Genomic DNA, 5,717 nt, shown 5'->3' on the forward strand with positions numbered 1-5,717 from the left:
GCCTTACAAGGAAAGCAATTTTGAAATGACCAATCTTTGTTATTGTTTTTTTTTTCTTCAGCTTTTATCTGTTTATAAAACCAAACTCCTCTGCTTGGGACACTTACTATATTTTATGGAGTGAAGCATTCCCTGACTCTAGAATGAAGCCAGTTAAGTATTTTGCATTTACTGGAGGTGTAGTCTGTCACAGAGCACGAGGCTAACATGCACAAGCCTCCACACCCTTTGCCCAGCACCAAAACAAACCAAGCCAACACACCACAGTAACTGGAACTTCACTCTTTGGCAGATTATAAAGGCCAAGTCAGACAGATATGTTTATTTATAACCATACACAGGTATTTTGCATACATGGAGAGACACAGTTTTTCGCAGTCAAAGGCCTGCTGCTGATGGACTGACGGATGAATGATCAAGAGCCTTTTCTTTTCTTTTCTTTTCTTTGGCAGTTCTGTAACTTTATTTCAAAGTTAGTTCTCACCCACATTCACTGTTTGGAGATTTTTGAACGTGATAACAGGGACGTGGGTTACCAAGGTATACAGCCTGTTTGGTGAATCTTCATCCACATTCCATTTCCTGAACAACCGACCCAGATACGATATGAAACATTCCTTATTCCTTTGGCCCAGACAGCTTTGTTGAGCCTGGTGTCAATGCGCATGCCTGGAGTCCCCATTTCCTTCATGGCAAACCTCCAGAACTCCTTAAGTGCCCAAGGGGTACACTTCTTGAAGCCCACTCCGTAGATGCGCTTGTGAATGTTGATCGTGTATTCTCGGGGCACCACCTTGTGGATGGCAGAGTGGCCCTTCTTCTTCTTCTTCTCATCACCCTTCTTTGCAGGAGCCATGCTGCTGGGCCCCAAGAGCCTTTTCTGAGATACCTGATTACTAACATACCAGTGTTAGGAATCGAGAGAACATTTAGATATCTGAAAATGCTTTCAGAGCATTTGTATCACTCCAGTGATTCTGCATGTGCCTATTTTTCAGCAGATCACAGTTTCTTCTAGGACTCTTTTCAAAGTAAGTTTGAACAAATAGTCTTATTTCCACTATAACTTGAGTACACATTAAGGTAAACCTAGAGGACTAATGCATGAAATGTGAATTGAGATGACACTAGCATGATTAGAGACATCCAGGGAATATTTTTCTTTTTTCTCTCTATTGGCTTCAGAGATAGTACTATAGGTATAACTGTTAACTGAAAGAGGCTAAACTTTTGAAGATTTGCAGGAATCTGTCCTTGAAACTTCGGATTGTCTGCTACAACAAACATTTATGAAATAATCAGATGACAAATGTTAGTGAAACTCATATTCTAAAGTTTCGTAATGTCTTCTCCAGAGTTTAGATAAAGCTATCAAGGTCCAAAATGTAAAATTTACCACCTCATGAATATGGGGGCAGGGAGTGGCACAAACCAACCAATTTATGTGATGGGAAAAATCAGATTTAGGACAATGTTAACAAAATTTTAAAGATGATTTTAATCACATAAAAGTAAATGTAAATTAGGTAGCAGAATATGATGCACATTTTCTTGTACATACATGTACAGACATGTGCCTTTTTCCAATAAAAATGTATCATTGAACATACGTATGTCCTGGTCTTCATTTTAAGAGGATCAGATGCAAGAAGTTTATCTGAGAGGATTTCCTACATGTGCATGAATATAATACTATTTCTGTAAAATTCTCAGATTTCTCTAGTTCTAATAAATAATCATCTGGTTTATCTGCTTGAGAGGATACTTAGCAGCCCAATTTGGGTGGAGCTAAAGCTGACCTGCTACCACCTTTGGACCCGTATTCAAAGTAGCCCAGATTCCTGTGATAGGAGGACACAAACTGGCCCCAGGAGAGTCCTGGCATTTCAGGAGTTGGAAGTGCTGAGCCTCAAAATGATTTCGATGTAGCAAGTACATGTATTGGCTGGACGTGCACGGGGAGTCTAAGTGGATCCACATGGTAGGCCCCGAAGTAGCCTGCGTTGGGCAAACTTCCCAGCTGGTACTGAAAGGCTTTTCCTTTTGTATCTGCTCATCTTTCTTTGGGATCTGGTAATGTTGAGAGGCTGCAAAGGCAAATATATTTTAGGTCTTCGGTTTTGTCTTTTAAGTCCTATCACCACAAAACTCTTGTATGTTGAATAAAATGTAACAACAACAACAACAAAAAGTAATTTCCAATCTGATGAACAATATTTCCTTTTACTAACTGCCACATTTCCACGACTTCAGCTGTGTACATGGGTGTGAGAGGAGGCAAAACAGATTCCAACTGTATAGAAGTTACTTCAGATTCTTATAAAAGGATTATTTTGCCCGCTTACACTTCATGCCAGTGGTGTCTCTACTAGGGTTTAAGAGTCTTCACTGAAAGATCAGCAGCTCTGGCCTGTAGGAAGTTACTGCAGCCATGTCCTCTGCCTTCAGAGAATGCCAGAGGAGTCTTAGAGGGAGTTTCTTACTGTAGCCATAGTTTCTGTGTATAGTTCTTGTCACTAAGAGGCCTGTAGAGTCTCTAGATGCATGGGCTGTGGTCCATGTGGGGTGCAGTGAGGGCCACCAGGGTAAGTTAGCAGCTGCAGGAAGTATGTTCTGTTGGTCTTGGTCTAGTCTATATTTTACTTCTTCCTTCTGCAGCCAGAGCCTGTGTGTGTCCAAAGCAAAGTCTAAGGATACATGGGGCTGGGAGTGGACAGGAAGATCCCAAGATCCAGTGTAGAAAATCAGGAACCTGGGTTAGTATGACCAAACTGAATATGGACCTACCTGTCAAATCCCCACATTCCACACTTGACAGGTAAGTGTCAAGGCTCTATTTCAGAGCAGAGAAAGCCAGGACATAGGAGGCCACATGGTGATTCACTGGCAAAACCAGGCAAAATCACCAGTTCCCAACCGTGGGACCCAGGTGGACCTATGCAGCTTTTAAGCCAATGGCAGAACAATCTTTCTTATTTTCTTTACCCTACCCCACCCAGTTCTGATACATTTTACCACCCGAAGCTGACACACTTAGCCCCCTAGAGAGAAAGGGACCTTGGCTAGAACAAAGTTCATAGCCACCACGCCCACCTCCCCCGACTTGGGTAGTCTCGTTATCTCTCCTCAGAGTGTGATTTAGTAACACATGACCTTAAGATATGATAACCTGAACTCTCTATTACTTTGCGGAAGACTCCTAGGGAAAACATGCTTGTTGGAATAGCTCTGCTAAAGACAGCTATATGGTGTTATCTTGGAAGAAGATGGAAAATAACCCAGAGCCAATAGTTGTTTTGGATGGCTAAAATGAACACAAAAATACACAAAGATCTGCCCACACATCAAGAAAATCCTTAGAGACCCCGCAACCGGCAAGTTTGCACTTCTTAGCAGTTATCACCTACTTTTTTTGTTTTCTGCTTGGTCAGCTCTCTAATCCTGCGAGTTTCATTATTAGGATTTCCTGCTACACTTTTAGTTTTCAGTTACAGATTGACTGGGGACTGCCAGTATGTCTGGCCTGCTGATGTTTGCTGATAGATTACCCTTGTACGGGTATTATGACGGTTCAGCTTTAAACAGTAACAAGGAGTGGCAATTTAAATAAATTCCACTGCCTCGCGGCTGGTGGTGTACTAAAGCAATGAAAAAACCTGAAAAGATAGACTCATTTTAAACAAACCTTCCTGATAAAAAAAAATTAATAAGTTAAACAAGGCCTAAGCAAAACAAATAAACCAAAAACACAACTCAAAAAAAAACACCCATCCCAGGGAGAATTTAGGAAGCTGGGGAGTTTGGGACCCTGACCAGGTCAGTGATTGCTAAGTGACATGGGTCCATGAATTCCTTTTCCCTTTCTCAATATTGAATGAAACTCTCTTTTAAAGGCATCATAATGTATTGTATAAATTTGGAACTGGGACAAATTCAAAGCAGGGTGAAAGGAAGTCACCAAAACAATGGCATTGAAATTCTCCCAGGGTTCTTTCAATTGTGAGAACTTAGTGCACCTGAGTTGCTAGACTCGCTGTAGTGGCAGCATGCCTGAGCGGTGTGTTTTGTAATCTACAGCTAAGGAGATGGCCCAGTGAACACCAGTGGGGATTCCTTTTTCTATTCTGTTGAAATGTTGTATATACAGTTTGCTGGGAATTAAAAAGACTTGGTGTAAGCAAGCCCTGCTCACAAATGAAAATAGGAGTACATATTCCAGTCTTCAATACAGAGCCTCACAGACCCTTACAGATCCTTTACTCTGTACCACTTACAGTGCTCCGTGCACTCCCTTCATTACTTGGTCTTCCCAGCAATCTCCTGGGGGGGAGGTACTATTCCTATTCCTGTTGTCTGGATAAAGAAGCAGGAAGGTTAAGTCACCTGCCTAAAGTCGCATGTCTAATGAGCCCCAGTGTCAGGAATGGAACAGCAGAAGTCTTGTCCTATCATCATACCCTGACACCTAAGAAAAGTCAGTTGCTTATAGTTGAGGGTGTTGGGCCTGAAGATCTAGCAGCAATTGGTCTTTGGGTCGAAGAAGCCCAGCATGTTTCCTCTCAGAGATGAATCCTCAAGTCATTATGCTGCTGGATCATGAGGCAGGCCAGGTGAGTCAGGGCCAGCTGCCATTCCCAATTCTGTTGAATTTTATTCCCAATCAGCCTGCTTCTGAAAATTACTGAACTGGCTTGCACATAAATGTCTATTTTTCTTTAAGGCTGCCACAGAGCTCCAGCCTTATTGCTGCTAAATTGAGGTCTTTGTATATACCTCAGGTACCTACACTGAACTTTCTGGTCCCACCCACTGTGGACAAGCTCCTCACGCTGACTGCGTGGTCTCATGCAGACATGCAGACTCTAAAGCTACTTCCCTTTTTGCTGAGCTATCCTCGACCTCAATCTGCCCTCCCCAGAAAAGGAGCAATTAATCATTGTCTCCTTTTGCTCCAACTACTTCAACTCATTCCTATTACTATGAATCAATCTCAAAAATCAGATTTTGGATTAATTTTTAAAAATCTTTATCAGGTTGTCTATCTTTTGGGCCTCCCTCTGCCCAAACATAGCCACCAGGGTAGAGTTGAGATTCATACATTTGTTGATGGTTGTGTGTGTGTGTGTGTGTGTGTGTGTGTACATGTGCGCGCGTATGTGTGTGCTCTTTCATATGGCAGGCACTGTCATAAGTTGAAGATACACCCCTGAGTGAAGAGACAAGAAGCCTGTGCAAAGGAAGCTTAGTAGTGTCAAAATGATTACATGACTTCCTTACCTAGAGCAAACCAATGAAGTAGGGTAGTAGTCAATGATTCTCTATTTCCTAACGAAGTAACTTCAAAATAGTGATTTGGGGTTGGGGATGTAGCTCAGTGGCACACTGCCTGCTTGGTAAGCCATGGCCCTGAGTTCTAGTTCCAGTGCCAAAATAAAATAAAATGAAATTAAAAAAAGAAAGACAAATTGTGATTTGTAAATCAAGATACTCCACAAGCTGGCCCCACTTTCTCTTTCCTATCCTGCCCTGCCTTGTACTCATATAGACTATGTATTATCTTCCCCAACACGAGATGGCTTCCCTCACATCCTTGCCCAGCTCTTGCTGCTCCTTCTGCTTGGGATAACCCATCTTCACTCTCCCCTTCCCAAGGATTTCTACTTTCAGCCGCCACAGAGTTCATTGTGTCTGCCAGTGGGCCAGATCATGGGACATCC

The 5,717-nt window shown here is 42.3% G+C and overlaps 1 pseudogene; it reads right to left on the reverse strand.

The window, feature by feature from the left end:
* Positions 1-473: 473 nt before the first annotated feature.
* LOC101568185 lies at positions 474-856 on the reverse strand (annotated as a pseudogene).
* Positions 857-5,717: the final 4,861 nt, after the last annotated feature.

Source organism: Octodon degus, unplaced genomic scaffold (assembly GCF_000260255.1).
Source record: "Octodon degus isolate 3935 unplaced genomic scaffold, OctDeg1.0 scaffold00090, whole genome shotgun sequence".
In the NCBI taxonomy this organism is placed as follows: domain Eukaryota; kingdom Metazoa; phylum Chordata; class Mammalia; order Rodentia; family Octodontidae; genus Octodon; species Octodon degus.